The 27,486-nt window shown below is 39.2% G+C and overlaps 1 pseudogene; it reads left to right on the forward strand.

Moving 5' to 3' along the window:
* The first annotated feature begins 610 nt into the window (after positions 1-610).
* Positions 611-27,486, forward strand: part of LOC102420629 — a 91,580-nt pseudogene continuing 64,704 nt past the window's right edge.

Consider the following 27,486-nt stretch of genomic DNA (forward strand, 5'->3'; position numbering starts at 1 on the left):
ATTTTAAACACAGCAGCCTATTTTGGTGAGACTGTATGTGCAATTTGGTCAACAGTAATTGGCCTTCACAATTACTTGAACTAATAAAGTCCTTTTTTGTTGTTTAAGCTGCATTGCATTAAATTTCTGATTTTTGAAACGAAAATAATCTATAATAATAAAAGCATAATATGCAAATCAACCGAAGGGCCAAACAGCAGAAAGACCATCCGGATGGCCACGCTATGACATGCACTGGCGCCAGGCCAGCCAGGGCAGGTGTGATGCGATTGGATGAGGCAGGAGTGCCCTGCAGAGGGAGGCCCAGGCCACTGGCTGGCAGGGCAAACAATCAAGGGGGGTGGCGGCAGACGCGGGCAGTGCCAGGCCAAGATGGTGCTGACAGGGGGCAGGGCTGACTGCTGACAGCCAGAGAGAAGCCCAGGTGCTGGCAGCCAGGGGGAAGCCTGGGTGCCAGTAGCCGGAGGGAAGCCGGTGCCGCCAGCCAGGGGTAGGAAGGCCTACCCTTGCACAAATTTCATGCATCGGGCCTCTAGTAATACATAGAATACCAGAGGATCTTAAGCTGTTGTCTGTGTCTGGACAAATTTCCTCCCATAATTAACCCTGAATGGCATTTAAACTTTACTTGTCCAAGCCAACTGTCAAAAAGGACAAAGGTATAATGAGATACCAGTTAGTATATAGTCACTATCAACATATATGTACCTAGCAATAGGTAGAATGGCATGTGTAAAAACATTATACATGAACTGCAAATAAAACATTAATAGTAACTTCTTTTAAGTTCAAGTAACATAAACAAAATGCTCATTCAAATTTGTGCTGGGAGCATAGAAAAGATAATCAATTCTATATGGGGTGGTCAGGGAGAAACATCTTCTTTTTTTAAAATATATATATGTTTTTATTGATTTCAGAGAGGAAGGGAGAGGGAGAGATAGAACCATCATTGATGAGAGAATCATTAATTGGCTGCCTTCTGCATGCCCCCATTGGGGATCGAGCCCACAATCCTGGAATGTGCCCTGACCGGGAATCGAAGCATGATCTCCTGGTTCATAGGTCGACGCTCAACCACTGAACCACACCAGCTGGGCAGGGTGAGCCCTACCCTTTCCTCTTATTCTTTAAAAGTAAATCTTTTTATTTGAAGCAATCATAGTAATCACATTCCCCCTTCCAGGGGGTGGTTTAAATTAGGGCACCACAGCCTAATCCTGTTAAATGAGCTGTGAGAGGAAGTCTGCTAGGGCCTATGGGTAAAATTTCCCCACTGTTGAAAACAGACACATTGGAAAAGATGTATCTTTTTCAGCAGGACAGTGTTATGACGGGTTGTGATGCTATTTTGCAACCACAAAATAAATTAGCTTGAGGTCAAAACTGATATACTGAGGATCAAAAAGTTTTCAAATGGCAAGAAGCTGGGTTCTCAATGATGTCAACAACCAACCCTGGAAACTCTAGGTTCCATAGTGCAGTTCCTTATTAAGTCGTGTGAGTTGGGGATTTCCTGTTACTTGAAGATAAGAATGAGTATGAATTTGATATGCAGAGGCAGAGGAGCAAAACAGGTATAAGAAAGAAGATGTATAAAGTCAAAAAAGTGAGAAAGAACAACCCAATTGGATAAAAGTGAATGAATAAGTACATTGTTTTTTTGTATATTTGTTATTGTCCATAGTATTACAGATGTCTCCCATTAACCCCTCCCCGCCCCCTTTACTCCCCTCCACCCAGCCCTTATGATGCTAAGTTTTCCTCAAAAGCATACACAGCTCTCCTTAGAAAATGTGTAGTTTAGGGTGTTACAGAGTTTAACAAACTTATGCACATGTGCATGCATATACACATGGATACATACACAGTGTTAGTTAGGTTTTCAGTAATACCACAGGGTCTGAAGGAAAATATCAGGTTGTATGGGAACAAATGTTGTTTATTTCTAAAGACAAGTGATTTTGTCTTAAAAAGATAAATAGTTCCAATACATTTTTATGATTATGACATGTGGTAGTCAGAAGGTAGAATATGGGGTTTTCATTTCTTCCATTTTTTATTCTGCCCTTTGTTTTATTTGTTGGTAACCTGAGAAACACTGGATTTTATTTTAGTGACTTCAGAGTGTTAAATACTTTAAAGAGCCTGTAGCTGACTGGACACAATGGACATGCTACCTGCTTTCATGGAAACAGGATGTACCAGCCTCTAAGGTTCATCTCTCCGCGGACGAGATTTTTGGCCGGCTTTGCTCTTTTGCCTCATCCCTCAAGTATCACGTGTCAAAACATCACAGTAAGGAGGTTGGCCTGCCCAGTCAAGTTTTTTCCCTTGAAATGCACATCATGTGTAACATTTCAAAGGTCATTCTCTAGACTGTGTGCTTTTGAATTATAACAACTGAAAAATGAAATGAAAGCATCTAGCCTGTCAAAACCTTAGTAACAAAAACATTTCCTGAAAATGTACAGGAAGCTTTGTTCAAGAAGGCATTTATTGGGGTCCCACTATTTGCCAAGTGGCTGCTGTGGTATATAGCACAAAGGAGGCACTCAATAAAAGTTAGTTGAATAAACAAAGTTTATAAAAATGAAAAGGAAGCAGTTTCTTTCCTACAAAGAGATTACAGTCTAATAAGAGAGACATACACAGATATAACTATCAGACAAGGTGACAAATTCTATAAAGGAAATACGAAATGCTAAGAAATAAAGAAGTTATTAAATGCACATAGCTGACTAATGAAGGCTTAGGCATAAAGGCTATAATAGAGATGTATTGCAGGAACAGGATTAGAATTAGGGAATAGCAATGTTCCCAATCTGGGAAAGTATTAAAAACAGTATAAATAACTATTATTTTTATCAATTCAGCACCTTTTCCTCCTCCTTTTGGTAACAAATCCCACCCCCACCCTGCCTGACCACAATGTCAATATATCAAAAAGACTGGGTCAATAACGATACCCATCCATTTGAGCACAGTGGATTGGATGACGGGTGGGCAAATGTCCAAAGTTGGAATGATCAAAAACCCTTCCCTAGGACTTTTCTACTTGTAACTGACAAAGTACTACCCTTTACTATATGGCTACAAATATCTTCATATATAAGTCCTGAAATGACAAAGACTATGGCCCTTTCAGATAAAGAGGCTGTGTGCAGTAGAAGAAAATAAAGACAAAATTCAAAGAAATGGAAGAAATACTATCAAAAAATATGTACCCAGCAATACAGCCTCAAAACACATTACACAACAACTGACAGAATTGTAAGAATACATGATAAATCAGCAACCAAATAAAGCTATCAGGAGAAACACATATTAACCACAAGAGTACAGTAATTAGATTTACAACAGTGATCAGCCACAAGAGACACCAAAAAATAATGCAACAGTTCTTCAAAATCCTGAGGCAAAAAAAACCCACTTGTTAAAATGATTTTTAAATACATTTTTATTGATTTCAGAGAGAGGAAGGGAGAGGGAGAGAAAGAAATATCAATGATGAGGAAGAATCACTGATCAGCTGCCTCATGCACACCCTTGACTGGGGATTGAGCCTGCAACCTGGACATGCAAGGGTGTCGAACCATGACTTCCTGGTTTATAGTTCAATGTTCAACCACTGAGCCATGCTGGTCAGGTTAACTTTTAATGCAAAAATTTAAACCAAGCTAAACTGCCATCCTGACATTTTCAGATACGTAATGACAAACAATATAAAGCAAGCCATCCACAGGTAAAATAATTACCTGAGAATATACTTTATCTGGAAGAAAAGTAAACCCAAAGGTGTGGTTTACAAGAAACAATGACAACCGAAAATGTTTTTTGAGTATTACTATATTTAATTATTAATGACTACCAAAAAAGTAACCTATTTTATGTGTTTAAAAATAAAAAAACTCTAAGTCTAGACAATAAAACCAAGACAGAAACATGAGAAAAGCAGTGCTAATCAATGGTATTTGAAGCAGTTAAGTTTCTTGTCATGTTCTAGGGGTTGGATCAGAATACAATCTAACTTTAAAATTGTTAGAAAAAATCATAACTATGTATAAATTAAGACTTCAATTTCTGACAATAAGTTGAACTGAATAACCTGAAAATATACTATTCATCTGTTCAACAAGTATTACTTACAACATAGTTTTTGGCTGATGGTTCCCAATATGTTATGAAATGTGTACATTGCACATCATGTGACTTTTCCCTTTCCTGCACATCTAGTGTTAAATATATCTAAGTCAAAGCACCAGCAATAAACTTTTATAATAAAACTATTGAAACAGCAGCACCATTTTCCTAGAATTTGGTGTTATTTCAGTCAATTTAATCATCATTTTCTCTTTACAAATTTGAGTCTTATGTTATATTTTTAAGATCTGTATAGAAAAATAAAGCATTATTCTACTGTATTAAATCTCTATTTCTTTAAAATAATAGCAATTTTCAGGTTTGATGCTAGCATTTGCATGCTAGTACAGTTATTTTTTCCTCAGTCTTCAAAAATATTTTCTACTTTAATAATATATACAATGAAAGCAATGCAATTAATCTATGCTTTTCCATGCAAAGGAATTAAAGTCAGACATGCTCAGTGGGAGAAAGTACATATTATTATCAAAATCATATTATTTAAATCAGCAGGCATGTGAATTTCCCATAAAATGAATTTAATCTAGTTACAAATATAGACTGTTTTCAAGATGAGAGAACATTCATAGATCTACAAATACACTTCCTCTCTCAAATGACAAAATTATATGTAGTGCATTGAAAGTCAGTTTTTTACTATCAGCAAATATAATCAAAATAGATTTGCCTAGTGTTTTGAATATTTGTCAGTATATTTTATATACTCAAGACACAGGAGTTTTTAGCAGCTAGGTAGCTGTTTACTATTCTACCCCTCTTTCTGCTTAAATAATGGCAAGAATGTTTTTAAATACTTTTTCAGTGCAAGTAAACACACTCAATCCTTTGTCAAATGTATAGATTTGATCAATGTAAATATACTTTAAAAATCATTATCCACTGTGGTAGAGAATATCTAGCTATTCATCAAACCATTGCCCCTTCTTCCTGGGCACACAGGGAATGGTGCAGGTAGTTAAGGGCAAAGGGGGCCAAATATATGGTGAAGGAAGATGAGTTGACTTTGACAGAGATTCATAGAGTGAAGGAGGGACAAAGAGCCACTTTTCCCACCAGATCTCAGTGAAGTCTCTCGGGCCATTATTTACCTCTTACACACAGAGCAATATACAGATCATGTGTGATAGAAATGTACATTTGAAACATATATAAAAGACCCTATTAACCAATGTCATCCCAATATATTTAATTTAAAAAATAAAAATAAAGGTGCCAACCAATGGATGTCAAGATAATCAACTGACAGTGTAGAACACAGTCCCCCTAGCCCGGAGTTCCCCCAACACCAACATACAAATATAATACACCATTGTGAGCCCACATTGCTATTATGTGAGCAAGAAATATACTTCTACTATGTTAAAACATGACAATTCTGCTGGGGGGAAAAACTAAAATATATCATTGGCTTTTTAGCCAGGCAGTGGATAATAGGGAATTGTCAGAGGCTGGAAAGATGGAGGCTCTTGGCCATAGTGGTAAATAGTATGGCCTGCAAAAACCTGCAAGGTAAATCAGGTGCCCACTGAACATGCAGCCCTGCACAGCCAGAGATTATACTTTCAAGTCCCCCTTGCAACTAACATAGGTCATGTGGCTAACTCTCACCAGAACAGGCACAAAAGTGATCTCTGCCACCACTCTCTTCCTCTTCACGTCCTTTCTGCTAGGACAGTCGTGGCAGCTATATGTTTAAGATGGAGGACCCACCAAAGGGAAGGCACCTAGGTGCTCTGATTAATGTTTGGGGGACAGTCAACTCTATCAGTTATAAATATCAGTGTTTTTTTATTTTGTATGAAAAAGAAGCATTACACATTTTTAGACTTTTTGTTACAGCAGATATCTTAACTGATAAAACACTGAGGTATTTGTAAAAATGAAGTGAATTATTTCTGCTCATTAACACAATTATAGGTAAAACTAAAAAAAACTGGTGAAGAACCTTGAAAACATCAAATTAGTAAACATTTCATTTCAAAGTCAGTATGGTGCGTACAAGGTTAAAAGCTCTACTTTTTACGAGTTGTAGTATTGCCTTGATCAAAAATAAATATATCATGTTGGAGCCTCTTTGTTCTCTTATATAAAGTGGGGAGAACCTACCCTACTTTGTAGGATTGTTATGACAATATTATAGCATATGCAACATGCTCAGGGCAACATTGAGATTAAGTAAAGTGACCGGTTGACTCGCTTTCCCATCCTATATTAATTTCAAGATATTAAATGAACCCTAGTTTGTATTAGTGTATAAGGTAACTCTTGAGAAAAGTTACTTTGGTAAAAGACGCCAATCACTGACTCCAATGAACATCAATAACACCATACAAATACTACAGAGATTCATAGAGTGAAGGAGGGACAAAGAGCCACTTTTCCCACCAGATCTCAGTGAATTCTCTCGGGCCATTATTTACCTCTTATCTCTCCATTCCTCTGTCCCTCCTCAATCTCATTTCATCCTCCCTTGCCAAGCACTGAAAGCCTATAGGCAGTAACAAATAGATGGATCAGATATTTCTGTGTCGGCTGAGATTGTTACTAGGTTCCCCAACTTTCACAAAACTAAAGATACCAGATCTTGCTCTCATTTCGAATTAATCTCACACTATTAGAGTGAGCTTTTTGTCAGGCCTGATAATAATAGCAATACTATCATGTTTGTTAAGCATTCTATAAAGTTCAAAGCACTTTCAAAACCATTTTCTGATTATAATGAAGGGAACACGATCAAGGAATACCCACTAGAAGTAAAACCATGCAGTCATGAATCTCATGAGCCAAGGAGAGATTATGGCGATTTTGTTAGTCATCAGTAAGCTGCCACATCACCCCAAAGACGGCAGAAATAGAAACAGTTTACAGTCCAGGTTCTTACACAGAGGGTTCTTGCTCAATAACTGTTCTTCTGATGAATTATCTGAATCAAAAGCCTCAGGCATAGAGAAATGACAGATGCCAATGAATAATGCCAAAGCCAAATGCTTAATAAAACAGCATTAGAGAGCAAAATAATTAACTGCCGTTGTTCTTTTAAAAGGCCTGCTTTCTCTCTAGGCACACATGTGCTGAAAAGGCATATAACAAGCCCAAGTGGCACACACAAAGTTGATCATTTAGATACAATAAGAATAAAATCACTAAAGTCCTTTGTGAAGAAACAATGGGTAAGATAGATTCAAGTCTTAAAAGCAAGTGTGAAAATCAGCACATGGTATCCGGTGAAATACCAACAATACTTTTTATTAGCAACAGCAACAGAGGAAAGGCAGCAATTTTGATACACCAATTAAATGGCCAAATTGTGTAGTATCCCCAACACACACCCATGGAGCTTCTCTGGGTACACAGCTTCTTTCAAAATCAGTGGCAGCTCCACACGGCTAAGTTTTGCTTTCATGCAGAGGGGGGCAAAGTTGTCTGAAAACGATTAAACAACACGGATCAAAGGACAGAAAAATATCTTTGCCTGTATATCTGACAGCATGCTTTTAACCAGCAGCATTTTACTTTAACATTGCCTCTGGGAAGTCTGAACTCACATGAAATTAGTCAATCACAATGCCAACCACCCTGTGGACCCTCAGTTAATATGCTTGCATGAAGAAGAGAAAGATACACTTCACGATCCCTACTTTTAAAATAGAAATTTAATTTTGGGGGCCTGCAAACTGACTTAGAAAGAATTGCTGTTTCAAAAGTGGCTCAAAGGGGGCTTTAATATATTTTTAAAACAAGTCCAAGGACTAAAATGGAACAAGCCTGGTACTGGGAGGTCAGGAGTGGGGCTCTAGTCTTGGCATGGCCAACGACCTGCTCTTCTGGTCCTCAAACTCCTCATCCTCTCCTGAGCCTCAATTTCTGTTTCTGGTTCATACTGTTATTGCCTATTTCATAGGATTATTTTGAGAATTAAATGAGATAAAAGTACTATGTTGAAGTTAGAAGTGTTATGTATCACAACATTATGTTTTATTCAAAGCAACATTCTCAGCCACAGGAATAGTTGCAAAAAAATATGTGGCCTTCCCTGAATCGTTTCACAATATCTCAACTCTTAACATCTCCTCTCAAGTGATGTCAATTAATTATTCTCCTTACTGTTAGTATATGTTAATAATTTGTATTTGTGGACTCACAATCTCAACATTTACATCATATTCTCTTCAAAAATGCATTCACTCTTTGCCGGAAACCAATTCCAGCATGTCATAATTTCAAGAGTTTCATCAAAAGGTTGATGGGACTTGGGGACTCAACAGGGTTGAGTCACACATGTAGTCACCTGTTGGAAATGGCTAAAGGCATTTCCCCAAACCTGAATAGGAAACTGATTGTGGCTGCCAGACAGTTAAAGGGCATCTTAATCTACATGTTATTGCCTCCTACTGGCCAAACACCTGAACAGCCGTAGGCTATTCCCCAAACTGACAATGCTTCTGTACTCTTTGAAACCTTACCCTTTGAAGTGTATTATCTCCACCTTGCCTTAGGACAAATTGTGTTAATAAAAGCAAGGGTCCTAGACTAGGAGGGAGTCTTCAGTTCCTTTTTCTGAAGGAACTGACCCCCAATGCCTTTCAAAATTATATCTCGTCTCTGGATTCTTTATTAGTCTCTGGATTCCTATGTCATCTACGTACAGCCCCTTTTCCAGATTCTTGAACCCTTCTTGATGCTGGGACATGAACCCCGGCAATTCTTATAAACCCCTGAAGTAATATACATTCTGTTCAAATTGCCCCTTTGTAAAAGCAAGTTCTTACATGGTGACAAAACTGTTAACCTGCCCTAGTATTTCGGTTACAATGAAAGAGCATGTGTCTACATGAATGGCCATTAAACCTACTCCAATATTCAGCCTGGCTAATTCTCCATGGTCTGTGACACAACAATACTCTGATCCACCAAAGTACTGCAAGACAAGGTCTCTGATGTGTCTAGGGGGGACACTGGAGAAGCAGAGATCTGAAAGATTATACAATATTTTAAATGCAGAGAAAAAATTTTCTTTAAATACTACATTTTGTTTCTCAGAATGTCATATATTATTTTCCTAAACACTAAGGGGGAAATATGTGCTCCAATCCTTTTCATTTACTACCTCCTAATGATTCATTTTGAATACTTTTAACGAGCCAATTATTATAGAATATTTTTCAGACCCGAAATTGGCAGTGACTTGATATATATGTCTGCGTGTATAATAAAGTTCTCAAGATAAATATAATCCTGAATAATAAAAGGGTATTATGCAAATCGACTGAACGGTGGAAAGACCGGTTGCTATGATGTGCACTGACCACCAGAGGGCAGACGCTCAACACAGAAGCTGCCCCCTAGTGGTCAGTGTGCTCCCACAGGGGAAGTCCTGCTCAGCCACAAGCTGGGCTGAGGGCTGCGAACACAGTGGCAGTGGCGGGAGCCTCTCCTGCCTCCTTGGCAGTGCTAAGGATATCCGACTGAGGGCTCCCAGACTGCTAAAGGGCACAGGCTGGGCTGAGGGACCGCCCCTCGAGTGCATGAATATCGTGCACTGGGCCTCTAGTTAATATGTATTTCCATTTCCCCCAAAGTTTCTGCTATTCTACATGTGGATAATTCCCACTTTCATAACTTTAATTTTGGGTTATCTATAATAATAAAAGTGTAATATGCTAATTAGACTGCATGTCCTTCCAGACGACCTTCCAGATGAAGCCAGGGCTGCAAGGGAAGCCCGGATCCTGGGTGCCTGCCAGCAGCTGGAGGGAAGCCCAGATCTTGGGTGCCAGAGGGAAGCCTGGGTCCTGGGTGCCAGAGGGAAGCTGGGTGCCGGCAGCCAGGGAAAGGAAGGCCTACTCTTGCACGATTTCATGCATTGGGCCTCTAGCATAAAAATAAATTTTAAAAAATTACTGGTGTCAGAAGCTAAAATAATAACTACATTTTTGAGAAGAGGTAATAATTGGGAGGGGGCATTGGAGGAATTCTGAAGGGGCTGAAAGCATATTTCTTGATGTTTGTGGTAATTACATGAATGTGTTCATTTTTTGATAATTTATCAATTTGAACTCTTGTGACATATGTACTTTTCTATTTTCTACTTTATTCTTTATGTCAATAGAATATGTCAATAAAATGTTATTAAAATAATAGTTCTGAACATAAGAGTACTGAAAATTGGTTTTGCAATCACAAACTTGACACCATATCTATAATGTTTCCAAAGTTTTACAGGTAAAATGTAGAAACCATAAAAATACATGCTTTCTTTTCCCTTTTTTTCAACTAAAAAATTCTAAAATTTCTATATGGAGCACAAGTAAAGTACATCAATACTGAAATCTTATTTAAACCAGTACAGGTTTAAAGTTATCAATGTGGAAACTTTTCATAAAAGTTCAAAATTAGTGCCAAAGCATTATCTTCCTGCTGGTACAGTAAAGCAAAGTTTTTCTATAACTAGAGATCTACCTCTATAGCCCCCAGTGTGTCAGAGAGAATGCTTACTTCCTTCTTCAGATAAAGAAAAGACTACAAATAGAAGGAAATGAATCGTTGTTGAGAGAGGAGTTAACAAATTTTAAAAAATAAAAAGAGGGTAAAAAATAATAAAGTACATATTTGAGTTATGCCACTTCTTTCAGATTTTGACCCTCCATTTTTCTGGACCCTCTTAAGAAACCTAACTCATCCTTAAAGAGTTAGAAGGACATATATGCCATAATAGCAATGACAAAGCTAGGGGCTGAGGGAATGGTGTGATACTATTTGGTATGGGGTATGGAAATAGCTGAACAGATTGACACAGAGGCTGTTAATCTTTCTGGGACACACTAACAAACCACACTTGATTCTTGATGTTTCACAGTGAGATGATCAATATCACTAATCATCAGAGAAAGGCAAATAAAAAACCACAATATATTACCTCATGTCAGAATGGCTATCATCAATAAATCAACAAACAAATGCTGGCAAGGATATGGTCAAAAGAGAACCCTCTTGCACTGTTGGTGGGATTGTAGATTAGTGCAACTACTATGGAAAACAGTGTGGGGGTCCTCAAAAAATTAAAAATAGAACTGCCTTATCACCCAGAAATTCCCCTTCTGGGAATATTTCTGAAGAAACTTGAAACATTAATTAATTCGAAAGAATATATGAACCCCTATGTTCATTGCAGCATTATTTACAATAGCCAAGATAAGGAACTAACTCAAGTGCCCATCAGTAGTTGAGTGGATAAAAAAGGTGTGGTACACTTATACAATGGAATGCTATTTGGCCATAAAACAAAAAAAAAAAGAAATGTTACCTTTTGTAACAACATGAATGGACCTAGAGGGTTTTATGCTAAGTGAAGTCAGACAGAGAAAGACAAATACCATATGATTTCACTTATATGTGTAATCTAAAGAACAAAATAAACAAACAAACAAAATAGAAACAGATACAGAAAACAGTCTGATGGTTGCCACAGGGGAAAGGGATTGGGGGGCTGGGTGAAAAAGTGAAAGCATCAAGCAGTACAAATTGGTAGTTACAGAACAGTCACAGAGATATAGATTACAGTACAGGGAACATAGTTAATAATACTATGTACAGGGCCATGTGGGTACTTGAAGCAGCAGGGGGACTACTCTGTAAAGTACATGATTTTCTAACCACTTTGCTATATATCTGAAATGAATACAGAATAATGAATGTAAACTGTAACTGAAAAATTAAAAAATAAATCAAGGGCGGTCTACAAAGTATCTATGCAGACAAAAAAATAAAAACTTTGGGATCCCAGGTTGTATATTTAATTAAAATTCAATATTTGAGTATGGGAAAAGCAAAGAGTAAGAGAAATGAATGGGTGCAAGATTACAGAAGGTAATTTGGATTTTTGAGATTGTTTCAGATGTCAAAATAACAAAATCTTGAGTTCGGAAAAAATACTTATCTCATAAGAACTGGAAGAATCAACATGTTTGCCCAGAAATTTACAGCTGTGATCAGGAAGGCTTTAAGTGGAAAATCAAAGTGGTGAGGTAGAAATGCTCAGTAAAACTTTAAAAATAGAATGGCTCCTTTGGAGGACATGAGTGGTCCTGGAAGAAGATTTGCAATGGAGTTGCTGCTCAATAATTTACACAAGAAGCCCATTTGTAAAGGAGAGGCAGGAATAAGAGTTATGATCTAAGATGTCTATACTACAAAGCACAATGGGTAATACATTTGAGATACAAACACAAGGAAATAAATACAATTTTACTTATTGAATCAGTAATTATTTATTGAATGCTGACTACACACTAAGTCCAGAGTTAGAGATTTTTAAAAAAACAGTGCCTGAGAACTCTAGTGGCTGAGACCTACAGTTAGTGGATGAGCAAGGTAGGGAACTAACATTTATAGTATTTTAAATACTGCTCAAGATTCATATGGATTTATATGAAACTAGAGGCCCGGTGCATGAAAATTCATGCACTGGAGGGGGGGTCCCTCAGCCCGACCTGCCCCCTCTCACAGTCCGGGAGCCCTCAGGGGCGGGAGGTGACCTGGCGATCAGGGGAAAGCGATGCCCCATCACACCTCAGTTGCTGCCACTGCCGGCAGCGCAAGCCTCAGTCAGCTCTGGTTACCTGAGCCTCGGGCGGCCCTGGGTGACTGGGGGGCTGAGGGGACTGGGGAACTCTGGAGGTAGGTGCGGGCCCAGCCTTGCCATGTGCCTGCTGCCCCAGCAAGGCTAAGGGGACTGGGCACCGCCATCTTGTGGCTATGGGCGCCGCCATCTTTGAGGGCATGGCAGTCAATTAGCATATTCCCTCCTAATTGGCTGTGGGTGCCACCATCTTTGAGGGTGGGGCAGTCAATTAGCATATTCCCTCCTAATTGGCTGTGGGTGCCACCATCTTTGAGGGCGGGGCAGTCAATTAGCATATTCCCTCCTTATTGGCTGTGGGTGCCGCCATCTTTGTGGGTGGGGTAGTCAATTAGCATATTCCCTCCTTATTAGCTGTGGGTGCCTCCATCTTTGAGGGCAGGCAGTCAATTAGCATATTCCCTCCTTATTAGCTGTGGGTGCCTCCATCTTTGAGGGCAGGCAGTCAATTAGCATATTCCCTCCTTATTGCCTGTGGGCTCCGCCATCTTTGTGATGGTGTGAGGATCAATTAGCATATTCCCTCTTTATTAGATAGGATACGGGATGAGGGACAATTAACTCAAATCTAGAGCTAGGGAAAGCTTACTAGAGTAGGTGGTCCTTGAATAGAGTACGAAAGAGCAGAAAGAGCAAGGGTATTTTAGGTACAGGAAGCAATGTATTTCCAAAACTTAGTAGGATAAATTTGCAGTTAGATTTGGAGATGAAAATGTATATCTTTCAGACTGATGTTTGTCAGAGAGGAGGGGTGGAGGGAGACTGAGTGAAAAAGGTACAGGGATTGAGAAGTACAGATTGGTAGTTACAAAATAGTCACAAGGATATAAAATACAGCATAGGAAATTTAGTCAATAATATTGTAATAACGATATATGGTGCCCGGTAGGTACTGGAAATATCAGGAGGAAAGCTTTTAAAGTATATGATTGTCTAACCACTATGCATTCACCTGAACTAATACAAAATAATATAAAATGTAACTGTAATTGAAAAAAATAAAGAACCCTGGCCAGGTAGCTCAGTTGGTTAGAGTATGGTCCTAATATGCCAAAGTTGCAGGTTTGATCCCTGGTCAGGGAACATAGAAGAATCAACCAGTGATTGCATAAATAAGTGGAACAACAAACTGTTCTCTCTCTCTCTCTCTCTCTCTCTCTCTCTCTCTCTCTCTCCACACCAATAAATAAAAATAAAATAAAATGTATATCTCAGTGAAAAGAAACCTGGATTAGAAAAAGAGCAGTGCTATGGATGGAAACTTGAAAGAGCATAAAAGGAAAAAGGAAGAGAAATGAAACTATTCAGGGCATTTGCCACAGGCCATTGGCCATTTGGATAATGTGAATGTCACATACCTGATACAGACGTTTTAAGGGCAAAAGGGAATGACAATTTATATTTACTGACCATCTACTAGGTAGCCACTAGACATTGTGCTAAACACATTCACATATACTATCTTTTTTAAAAAATATATTTTATTGATTTTTTACAAAGAGGAAGTGAGAGGGATAGAGAGTTAGAAACATCAATGAGAGAGAAACATCGATTCAGCTGCCTCCTGCACACTCCCCACTGGGGATGTGCCCACAACCAAGGTACATGCCCTTGGCCAGAAAATCGAACCTGGGACCCTTTAGTCTGCAGGCCGACGCTCTATCCACTGAGCCAAACCGGTTAGGGCCACATATACTGTCTTGAGATATAATAATAATGAGGTACTTCAAATATCTAGGCATCGCAAAGACATCTGTTTGCTAAAATCAGTGCATCTAGTAAATTCTTGGTGTTTCTTGATAAGAGTTCCTGTTTGAGAAGTTAGAAGAATACATGCTCTCTAAACCCAGTTTTGATCAACAAAGGTCAGAAAATTAGTTAATGAAATATAAGTGATAGAAACATTGGGAAAATCCAAAATGTTATCTTAGATCTAGGGAGAGCAATGCTCAATGTAGCCAGATTTGTATTCTAAATATAGTCAAATTTTTATAATTGGACAGCACTTTCTAAACTGTTCAAGTATGGGGACTTCTTTTTAACATAAACATGTTTTAAAGACCTCTACATGGTAGTTATGTCAGTTAATTTAAAAATTATATTGCCCAGCTGGGTGTGGTTCAGTGGTTGAGCTTCAACCCAGGAACCAAGAGGTCACCAGTTCAATTCCCAGTCAGGGCACATGCCAGGATTGCAGGCTCGATCCCCAGTGTGGGGCGTGCAGGAGGCAGCCGATCAATGATTCTCTCTCATCATTGATGTTTCTATCTCTCTTTCCCCCTTCCTCTCTGAAATCAATAAAAAATATTTTAAAAAATAAATAAAAATATATAAAGACTCTGTGTGCATATGTGTGTGGGGAGGGGGGAGGTGTGATTAAACAAACATTGCTATGATGAAAACAAATGTGATTTTCAGAACTTGCTTTAACATTCCCCTCCCCAAAAAAGTAATTAGGAATGCAAAATAACCTAAACATCAACCATTATTTTTATAAGGTATTAACAAAGTAATGTAACTATTGTGGATGTTTATGAAATCTACCCCTGTACAGTGCTATATAAGGTTGGGTCCCTGCTCTTGCCAGCAAAAAGTGAACAATTGCTCACTTTTGAGAAGTGCATTACATCTTTGAGGCTAACCTCAGGTCATTTAGTAAATCATCTTTTCCAAGCACTAAATAGCTACTAGCTTCCAAGAGTTAATGAACCCCTTAAAAAGCAAGTGATTTAGTTCTTTCTCACCAGTAAGATCAAGCCAGTCTATTTATTAATCCTCTCACCATTCAAGTGAGGCAGGGGAGAGACACATATTATAATCCCAGTTTTACATGACTGGGACGTTAAAGTCCAGAAGTGCACAATGACTGGCACAAGGCCACAGAGAAGTTATGTGCTATGTGAGGAGATGTGACAGGAACACGTAAGCCTCTGGGTCCTGGGCTAAGTCCCCCGAGCAATCCTGTTGATGCACTGTGGCGTGGCCTCAATAAATCTGAAAATGTGCTCATGTAAATAAGCACAGCTCAAGTGAAAAACTAAAAGCTTTAAGTTATGGCTTTCTCTCTGAAAATGTAATTCTACTTCAAGGGATTGCTTTATAAATAAATAAAGAAAAATTGACTCAAAATTTATTTACAACCAGAAGATTTTCAGCATCTTAGATAACTGGTTGTAGTTCAATAAATAACACTAAAACCAGAAATCCTTTTCATGTAATATTAAGAGAATCAAATTTACTTTGAATCTAGGACCTCAAAGATGGCAGTCTGCATAGGGGTTTAGGACAAGCACAATTAATCCAAGTTCAAGTAGAATGACTGACTATACTTTCATCTCTGCTGATTCCCCTTGCTGAGTTTTTGAACAGTCCTGAACCCGATTTTTTATTAGTGATTCAAGTTGATTCACATAAATATATTAACAGGGGAAACTTTTATCCAATAATCATTCCATGATGTTTTGGTGCCACATACTGTGTTGGTGTTCAGGTATGTGAACAAAAGAAGTACCTACCCTCATGAAGCTTATGACTTGCTTGGACAGACAATCAAATACATGACATGTATTACAAAGGATGAGCCCTGGCAGGGTAGCTCAGTTGGTTAGAGCATGGTCGTGATACACCGAGGTTGCAGGTTCGAACCCCAGTCAGGGCACATACAAGAATCAATCAAAGAATGCATAAATAAGTGGAACAACAAATCAATGTTTCTCCTTTTCTCCCTCTCTAAAAAAATTATTCAATAAAAAAATACACAAAAACACAAAGGATGATATGTGCTTTGTGGAAGAATTCTAATGAGCATTGAGACTGCATACTGGAGATGCAAATTAAAACAACAATGAGGTTCCACCTCACACCTGTCAGAATGGCTGTCATCAACAAATCAACAAATGACAAGTGTTGGTGAGAATGTGGAGAAAAGGGAACCCTGGTATACTGCTGGTGGGAATGCAGACTGGTGCAGCCACGTGGAAAACAGTATGGAGTTTCCTCAAAAAATTAAAAATGGAACTTCCATTTGACCCAGTGTCCCACTTCTAGGAATATATCCCAAGAAACCAGAAACACCAATCAGAAAGGATATATGCACCCCTATGTTCATAGCAGCACAATTTACAATAGCTAAGATCTGGAAACAACCCAAGTGCCCATCAGCAGATGAGTGGATAAAAAAGCTGAAGTACATTTGCACAATGGAATATTACTCCGCTGTAAAAATGAAGAAACTCTTACCATTTGCAACAGCATGGATGAACCTGGAGAGTATTATGCTAAGTGAAATAAGCCAGTCAGAGAAAGATGAGTATCACATGATCTCACTCATACATGGAATCTAATGAACAAAATAAACTGATGAACAAAATAGATCTAGAGACATAGAAGCATGGAACAGACTGATGAATCTCAGAGGGAAGGCGGGGTGAGAGGGTGGGGGGAAGAGATTAACCAGGGAACTTATATGCATATATACATAACCCATGGACACAGACAATAGTATGGTGAAGGCCTGCGAGGGATTGGTGCGGGGTCGAGGGAGTCAATGGGGGAAAACAAACCAAAACAAAGGGGATATCTGTAATACTATCAACAATAAAGATAAATTTAAAAAATAAAGATTGTATAATGGGAGTAGAGCATGATTAACCATTATTATGGGGTACAAATGGAAGAGAAAGCAGTTTAGACTCAGAGAAAGACTGAGTTAACTAGGCAAAGAGGGGTGAGGAAGGGAATGAACATCTATAGGATCACTTCCATATTTATGTTTCCCACACATATTTTATGCCAGTAATTTCACTTTGTATTAATTAGAAAAATAAGAAAATGTTCTATTAAAAAGTATTTGGTTACTTTTTCTACCTTATTTTTATTATTAACTTATGTGGGGTGTTTACAATATCCAGAGCTCTTTTATCCATTTTCTTTATTCATTCTACTAGAGGCCCAGTGCATGAAATTCGTGCATGGGATGGAGGGGTCCCTCAGCCTGGCCTGCACCCTCTCCAATCCGGGACCCCTCAGGGGATGTCCGACTGCCTCTTGCAATCTGGGACTTCTGGCTCTTAACCGCTCACCTGCCTGCCTGCCTGATCGCCCCTAACTGCTCCCCTACCAGCCTGATCGCCCCTAACCACCTCTGCCTCGCCCCGCACCTGGGACCCAGGATTCCTCCCTCTACCCAGCTGCAGGCACCCAGGACCCAGGCTGGCTTTGCCCGGGCTGGTCGCAGCCACAGGGAACCATGGGTGGGCGGCTTCATTTGGGCCACAGCTGCAGGCGCTGGCGCCTGTGACCACATGGTGGGCAGCTTGTCCCTCTCCTGGGCCACAGGCACAGGCACTGGCACCTGGGACCACTGGGCAGGCGGCTTGTCCCTCTCCCAGGCTATAGCCTGGCTGGTCCCCATTCCTCTCTAGCAAGTTCATTTGTGCCTGGCTGGTCCCCATTCCTCTCTCGTGAGCTCATTTGTGCCTGGCGTCCCCATTCCTCTTTCCCCAGTGTTGAGTGTCTGAGCTGTTACAGCGTGATGGCATGAGGGCGTGATGACCATTTGCATATTAGCTCTTTATTATATAGGATTTGATTCTCACACCTCTATCAATTAGGTAGAATGATACTGTAAGTCTCATTTCACATATGAGAATCTTGAGCCTAAGATGAATGGACTTGCTCAGTGTCACATGGTCAGTAAACAGGGAAGCCGAAATTGAAACCGATATCTTCTTGTTCCAAGCTAAGCACTATTAGAGAGAGACTTGGATCTGAACTACATAGATAATATTAAACAGAAGGGAGAAGTTCCATAGTGACTTGAGTAGACAACACTTATAATATTGATGCAAAATTCATCTTGGAGCCTGAATTACATAACTGACATAAAATACTTCCCAATGTATGAAGGAACCATGTTTATCAGAACCCAATCATTTGGCTTCTCAAATTCAGATTATTGTTAGATATTTTATTCATAGAGCTCATAGCCTAAGGATGCTGTAAAGTGCATCTTTGTCCATGACCTTATCCATTTTTATTAGATAACTAGAGGCCTGGTGCACAAAATTTGTGCATGGATGGGGTCCCTAGGCCTGGACGGCAATCAGGGCTGACCAGGTTCCCTGCCTCCCCACCTCTCCACCTCCCCCCTCCTCCTTCACTTGCCGCCTGTGTCCATTGCCACCCACCCCTGGCTCCCCATCCCAGCCCAGGGCCCGGCCCTAATCAGGTAATCAAGGCCTGCCAGCTGGGGGGAGGGGCCAACCACTACTGAGGCAGGCGGGCAGTGGGCCAATTGGGGCCTTCCAGCCAGGGGGAGGGAAAGGGGTAGGGACCCAGGAGGTTGGCCACTGGCCCCAAGGAGGGAGCCAGCCCTCGGCTCCCCCTGGAAAAGGGGCCGCATCCGCCACCACCCACCCCTGGTTTCCCATCCCAGCCCGGGGGCCCAGCCCCGATCAGGTGATTGGGGCCTGCTGGCTGTGGGGAAGGACCAGGAGGTTGGCCAGCAGGCCCCATCAGTGATTGGGGCCTGCAGGCTGGGGGCAGCTCCTGTGTTGAGCATCTGCCCCTGGTGGTCAGTGCATATCATAGCAACTGGTCATTCCGGTCACTCCGTCGTAATGGTCACTTAAGCTTTTATATATATAGATGGGTGATATAAACCACTCTATAACATAAAAGCTTAAAATAAAATATGCTGAGTTTATAGAAGAAATACAACAGAGTGTTAATAGTAAATTTAAAGCTTCTCTTAAATGGCAAATATATACAAGCAAAAACATGCAATTTTATGTATGTCTAAAACAATTTTAGTTAGCCTGGCCATCATAGCTCAGTGGTTGAGCACTGACCTGTGAACCAGGAGAGCATGGTTCAATTCCTGGTGAGAGCACATGCCTACGTTGCAGGCTCGATCCCCAGTGTGGGGCCTGCAGGAGGCAGCTGATCAATGATTCTCTGTCATCATTGATGCTTCTATCTCTCTCTCTCCCTTCTCCTCTGAAATCAATAAAATATATTTTTTAAAAAATAAAACAATTCTAGTTAGATATAAATCCCTATATAAATTGCTTTGCCAACCATTCCCCTTGAACAATACTGATCAGTACATCATTAGAGATACAGAAGGTATTCCAATCCAACATACAAAAGGGAGCCTTTGAAGGGAAAATCATACTTTCTTGTTGCCTCTTCTCTTCACTGCATGTTAAGTATATTGAATCTTAATCTAATTTTTAAATCATTACTATATAAAGGACCACTAAATTATCATTTTCAATTCAATTATATCTTGTCACTATTAATATGAAAAAAATCTATTTATTCTTTTTTACTGTCCCTTCTGTTATGTTTACTAGAACCAAACATCACTAGCTAAGATTTGATAGCTCTATACGGTGAGCCTAACTTCTGAGCTATTCAGAGCTGATCCACATTCTTCTACATCTGCTTTCAGCCAACACTTATTTGACACACCAAGATTCTGAGGTGACAACAGTTGTTAAAAATGTGAAGTACTCAGATAGTCTACAGGTGCTAAAGGAAATTCCAGTGTGATGTCCAAGCGAAAAGATGAGATATAAGAAAATGTATGAGCTTCTTTTCTTTTGGACTCCTCCCCTTCTAACCTGAAATAATTATTTTAATCTCTCTACCAACATAAATTTCATTTGAAATAGAATTATTTTTGGTACTTAATTAGGTAATTAGTATTTTCAAACACATAGAATTATAAAGCATACTGATCACATCAACTAAGTAGTTTGTTTCAGACTGTGCAAAGGTAATCACAGACTTTTGATTTAAATATCCAATTATTAAGAAATGTGAATTATTTAGATACTAGGGGCCCAGTACATGAAATTCATGCACAGGTAGGGTCCCTAGGCCTGGCCGGCTATCAGGGCTGATCTATCAGGTTCCCCTGCTTCCTCCTTCCCTTGCCCCCTCAGTACCCCATCACTGCTGCTGGTCGCCCATCATGTTCCGTGCCACCCCCTGGTGGTCAGCGCATGTCATAGCAAGCAATCGAACTCCCATTCTCCCGGTCAAACTCCCGAGGGGACACTTTGCATATTAGCCTTTTATATTTATAAATAATTAATCAAATTCCCCCCAAAATTACACTGACCTATAAGGACAAACCCAGACCATATATCCAGTACCATTTGGGGGCATCTGTTATAACTAAAAAGAAAATGTGATGTTTTGGTATAGAAATTATAATTTTATCTTGTCTGAGTTATGTAAATGCCTTTCAGGTATATGACTCATTGATGGAGAGCAACTGATAAATGAGACATAAATAAAATCAGAAAACAATCTTTTTAATAATTGAAAGGGGCTTTAGAAATCATCCAATCCAATACTCCAATTATAGTAGGTAGGACCACTGTTGAAAGCCCTTGGTTATTTCAAACATTTTGAATCAATCTGGAATCTTACATACCATGATATGTAATGGTTTTTACATGTCATTTTTTCTATATGTAAAATGGGAGTTTGCAAACCCTTTATTTAAAGCAAGAGTTAGGCAGTAAACTACTTGAGATCAAGGACTAAGACTTTGTTCATTCATGTTACATAAACAAGTGAATGAACTGATAAAAGAATGCAAATTCTGTGTTAGACTATGACCAGAATAGTTGCTATAAGTTCCACTCACCTATAAGTTCCCAGCATTTGACCAAGTATATGGCATGTAGTAGCCCAACAAGGTTTTGTCATATTGACTCTCTGACCCTCTCTTCCTGAAAGCTTGGGTAAGAGGGCTTGAATAACCATTTTGTCACAGGGAGTATCAAGGAAAATAATGTGTATGAAATGTTTAAAACCATTTCGAAGTGGCTTTAAGCTGCCTTCTAGAATTAACGCTCCCCTACCCCCATTACAAGTAGCTAAAACAGTCAATTCCATTTATGGAAAAAATTGGGTGTGGCTCCATAAATAATCATACTTGGAGGATCAGCCTATATGTAGAGGTCTTATTTGAAAATGATGAATCTCTGGACTGAAGTCAGGGAACTTCCTAATGGGAGGACCACATTAGGGAAATTTCCTTCTTCAGTTAGTCCCTTTTCTAAGTGAATCTACATTTGAAGCTGCTGCTCCATCAGTGACTACAACAGCTGTTCTTCCCTTCCCTTTAAATTTCTCTGCTCTCTTGGAAGTCTACAGAGGATGCATGAGAAGCTTCTGCAGAAATTCAGGAGCACGAATGAGCAGAGCCAAGGTGAAACACATTAAATATACAAGAAGGAGAGGGGTTGGGGGTGGGGAAGTAGTACAGAACACCAAAGCATGAAAAGAAACAGTTGTACCACTGAATAAAAAAGAATCTCTATGACCAAGAAAGTCAAGGAAGAGGGCAGATGGAACAAACAGCCCCAAAAAACAAAGGAGGGGACACACAAAGGGTAGGAGAAAAGCAAGAGATCAAGTGTATTTATGTTTGGATGACTTTGACCCCAGTAAGACAGCTGACAATAGATGTGACCTGCACAACTACACATGAAATAAATTATCTCAAATAAATAGAGGGCATGTCCTAGAAAACAAGGTGGGAACATACAAAAATAAACTAAAAAAGGAGAAAGTAAAAAATTGGAAAAAGAAAAATAAAGAGCAAATTAACTCATAAATAAAAATCAAAGAGAATACTTCCCAAACATCAATGATTGTAGTCACCATTTCTTTAAAAAGTTGGTTTTCAACAATTTCTTTTCCTAACTTCCCCTAGTCACCCAAATACCTATAAGCCCTGAAAGAGTTCTCAATTTGGAGCCAGATGGGCCTATGGAAGCTCAGCAGTCATTTTTGCCATCTCTTCTATTGGATTTCTCTGAAATTTCCCACATATCTTAACGTGGGAGTGATGATTAAATCAAGGGATACTATAATCACCATTTTATCTCCAGGAGCCATAAATCCTAAGTTATGATTCTAGATCTTAGAACCAAAGATACAGGGCAGACACATACTAAGAGAAATTACTTGGCAGGTCTTGGTTATAAATTCATATGCTTTCACACATAAGCTTTTGTCACTTTAAATCTCAGAATGAATGCCACTTATGAGCAATTTAAATTCCAGGAACTGTTCAGATTTCTAACACATTTGGTATATCCATCCAGGAGAAAATTATGGAGACATTAAAAATAGTATTCTCAAAGAATATTTAAACAAATGGGAAAGTATTCATGATACAGGTTTTTCTAAAAATGCTATTCAACTTTGTATGCCATATCATCCCAATTATTTAAAATACATAGGCATAAATAGCTTCTTTAGAAAAATTAAATTAGGTCAATGCGACATAATACAAGCAGTCTGTACTTCTCACTTGTAGCACTCCCTGCGATGTTTATTAGTTATTCCATCAACAACACTAAATTGCTCATCTCCTGTACCTCAGTATGTCCAGTGCCCAGCACTGTGATTGATCCATACTACATACTCAATAAATGTTTGCTAAACAAATTAATGAAATAACAAATGAATAAAAAAAAAGACTGCAAAAAAAACAGAAAAATGACTTAAAGTTGTTCTCTTAGTAGTGATTTGATAGAAGTGATTTTAATTTTCTTTTAAAAAAAATCTGTTAAAAAATCTAAAATTATTTCCTTGTGTAATTATAAAAAGTTAAAGTAAAAAAAAGTTATAGTAAAAGAAGTCAATCTCCAAAATGCACCTATCATATGAGATGCCTACAATAGGCAAATCAATAGAAAAGACAGATTAGTGGTTGGCTAGGGCAGGGGAATGGGAAGTGAATGCTAATCGCATTTCTTATCATGTTGAAATGTCCTAAAATTAAATTATAGTGATGATTATACAATTCTATAAATATGCTAAAAACTTGAAAAGTACATTTTAATTTTTTTGTTTAAAAAAACATAAGAGGCTATTATAAAAGAATCAGTGACCTTTGAGGGATCATTGGGCCACTCTGGACTCTGTGCAGAGGGCCCTGTACAGAGAGGTGGTGCTGGAGAATTATGCAAACATAACTTCCTTGGCAGCATTTCCATTTCCAAAACCAGATCTGATATTCCAGCTGAAGCAAGGGAGGGGACTAGACAGCCAGGGGGAAGATACCCCAAGAGGTATCAGCACAGATGGTAAAACACTGAGAATGAGGAGCAAACTCCAAAGCTGAACATTCCTAAAGAACCAGAGTCCTCCAGGCTCATAGCAGAGAAAAAAGATTTCACAGACTTCACAGTCCAGGATCACAAATTCTCCACCATCGAAAGAGAATGGATAGCCAGGAAATTGGAAGGAAGCAATGGTGTCAGCACACATCTCACCACCCTGCCAGGCCCCCTATAAAATAGGTGTGTGATAAATGTGGTGAATGTGGCAGATATTTCAATCAGCCTTCATATCTTCACCCACATCAGAGAATTCACAATGAGAGGCCCAACAAATGCAAGGAATATGGGAAAGCCTTCAGATATGACTCAAAACTGTTACGGCACCAGAAAATCCACACTGGAGAAAAACCACATTCATGTCAGGAATGTGGACAAGCCTTCAGTCAGAATCCCCACCTCCTTTAGCATCATAAACTCCATGATGGAGAGAAGCTCTATGAATGTAAGGACTGTGGGAAAATCTTCAGCTACAACTCAAAACCAGTGAAGTCACACCGAGGAGAAACCCTTTAAATGTAAGTACTATGGAAGGGTATTCAGGTGTAGCTATGAGTGCATCATCCATGAGCGAGTTCACACTAGGGAGAAGCCCTATGAACATAAGGAGTATGGGAAAAGTTTCTGTTTTAATTCAGTCCTGATTCAGCATCGGAGAATCCACACTGGGGAGAAACCCTGTAACTATAAGGAGTGCAGCAAGGCCTTTTGCTGGAGTTCAGTGTTTTCCAGCACCAGAGGTTCCACCATGGGGGGAAATTCTATAAATGCAGTGAATGTTGGAAAACTTTCAGTTGTAGCTCCCACTTTATTATACATCAGATAATTGACACTGGGAAGAAATCTTAGGAATACAAGGAGTATGGGAAGACGTTCAATCAGAAAATAACCCTGGCTCAGCATCAGCAAGTTCACACTGGGGGAAAAAATCTTGTGTGTGTAAGGTGTGTGGGAAAACCTTCAAATTGAGCACAAGTTTCATTCAGCATCAGAAGTTGCATACTGAGAAGAAACCCTCCCAGGTTCAGTCCTCTCCCCTCTGCCTTCCCATCCTGAGAGCTCTGACCAATCTTCACTTGCAGGGCTACTTCTTTCCCTCTCCTGGGCTGCAGCCTGGCTGGTCCCCATTCCTCTCTCCCCAGTGTTGTGTCTGAGCCGTTACAGCATGATGGCATGAGGGTGTGACGACCACTTGCATATTAGCTCTTTATTATATAGGATACTTTACAGACAGTAAAATTCACTCTGTTAAGGAATATAGTTTGGGTGAGTTTTGACAAATGAATATAGTTATGTAAACAAGATATAGAAAATTTTGTTACCCCCCAAATTCCCTTGGCACAGGGAGAAATTTAAATCATTGATGGAATGTTTGGGATTTTTCTTTATTTTCATTCATTGGTAAGGTATTTGCCATACACAAAATTTAGGAGGATAAAAGGCAAAAGACAAACTAATTTACCTAGCTGTACTCAGAGCTTCCAAAGATCCTTGATCCAGAATCATGCTAAGAAAAGCAGTCAATATGTGTAAAAGGACAATGGCTGTGGTTCTTTGTCATATTTATGACACACATACATACATGGCTGACCATCTTCATTACTTGAGGGTCTGCTCCAGTGAAAGAAGAATAATGAGGAAGATGTTGTGCCCAGAAAAACAGGTGTCCATTGTGGGAAAACAGTGAAGAGTCAAGATGATAGTTGAGTAGCAAGCCTGGAATCCTGTGTCCTCACACCAAGGGGAGTTTGTGAAAAATAAGGGTATCATAAAGTCAAGTAGTGGAAAAGAGAAAGGCAACTAGGAATGTTTTTAAAGTTGTATAAAAAAAGGAAATGTAATCTTAGGTATAGCAATTAGCTCTGCAGTGCGCAATGGTTACACCATCGAGGGAAAAGGTCATTCTGGGTTGTTGGAAAAACTGATGGTAGAGAAATATTGTTGAGAAACATCTGGCCACTGACTCTTCTTGCCCTGGTGCCCACCTGATTCTGGGTTTATTTCAGGGACAAAGAGGGCCCAGAATTCATGAACATTCTTTTACACAGAAGTGCATACATTTGTGTGTGTGTGTGTGTGTGTGTGTGTGTGTAAATTCTTATTAGCTTACCTTCAGTATAAAAGCACGGCTCACAAAAGATGAGTTTCTCCAATACAGAAGCCACTCTGGTATCCTCTGTGGACAATACGAGCAGCAGCTGCCAGGGGTACACTGGCACCAAGTAAAGCCCTGCTGAAACTTGCTGCATCTGCTCCTGCTCTCTATAATTGCCAATAAATTTTGTAAAATTTCACTACTTAAATCTTACATAAGCATATGTAAGTGTTGCATTGAGTTTTCTCAGGGCATTTGTCATTCATATCAGTGATAATTTTGCATTGTTTGCATTTGTTTCAGATTTCTCTTGTTCTTCCTCTTTTTTGCATAAAGGTTAAGATAAATGGACATTAAATATATGTATGTTTGTAGGGTCTTAAGTATAGTATGTAACATCTTCCTAAGAAAACAATGAATGAAGATTACTCAGGCATACTGTAATGAATGAAATGGCCTTGTTGTTTTACAATTATTGTCAAATGTGAAAACAACTGTGTTTATCTCAATGAAAAAAAAATTTATCTTTATTTTGTTGAAAGTATTACATATGCCCCTACCCCCACCCATTGACCTCTTCTAGCCCACCTCTGGGCCCCACCCCAGGCCTTTGCCACCCTATTGTCTGTGTCCCTGGTTATGTATATATGCATACAAATTCTTTGGTTGATCTCTAAAAATTCTGAACCCACAAACAGGCCTTCAGGGTTGTAGCTCTGAATATATCCCTATTTTTTCCTTTCCTCATAACAAAAGGCAATAGAGACACATTTTGACAAAAGGAAATAGAGACAACTTTAGCACAAAGTGTGAGACAACCCACACAGGATATATTTCTTGGCACATAAGTTAAGTTACCTTAAGTAAAAATCCTTCTGGATTTCCTACATTATTATTTGTACCCTTCCCCCAACACACACACACACACACACACACACACACACACACACACAAAAAAAAAAAACTCTCAAAACTAAAACATAGGAAAAACTATTACATATTGGAATATATGCAGTATATTCCACAAACAATAAATTTGTGGTATTGAAAGCTATTACTTCTTTTTTCCTTTAGTTTACATGTCTCTGACCATCATCTCCTAAATTATATATTTGTATCATGTAATAACTCTCCATTCACTCAGCTCTGAGTTATCTAAACATCTCATGATGCCGCTCATAAAACAAAATGGACAGATAGAGTTTTCTCTTAGGGAGTGAGACATCTCTTTGGATTGCTGAAAGAAAACTCCCTGGCTACCTGCCATTTTCCTTTAGAAACTAGGTAATCTCAAGGCAGTTAGTAAGAATGCCAACAATTAAAGGTCACCATGCTAGCGGGACTGGCTCCACCTGGGGGAAAAGTCACTGACAAGGCACAGCCACTAAAATCATAAAGACCCAATACTAAAGCATACCAGGCTGGACACAGAAAGC

The sequence above is a fragment of the Myotis lucifugus genome, unplaced genomic scaffold, assembly GCF_000147115.1.
Source record: "Myotis lucifugus unplaced genomic scaffold, Myoluc2.0 scaffold_25, whole genome shotgun sequence".
NCBI classification, from domain to species: Eukaryota; Metazoa; Chordata; class Mammalia; order Chiroptera; family Vespertilionidae; genus Myotis; species Myotis lucifugus.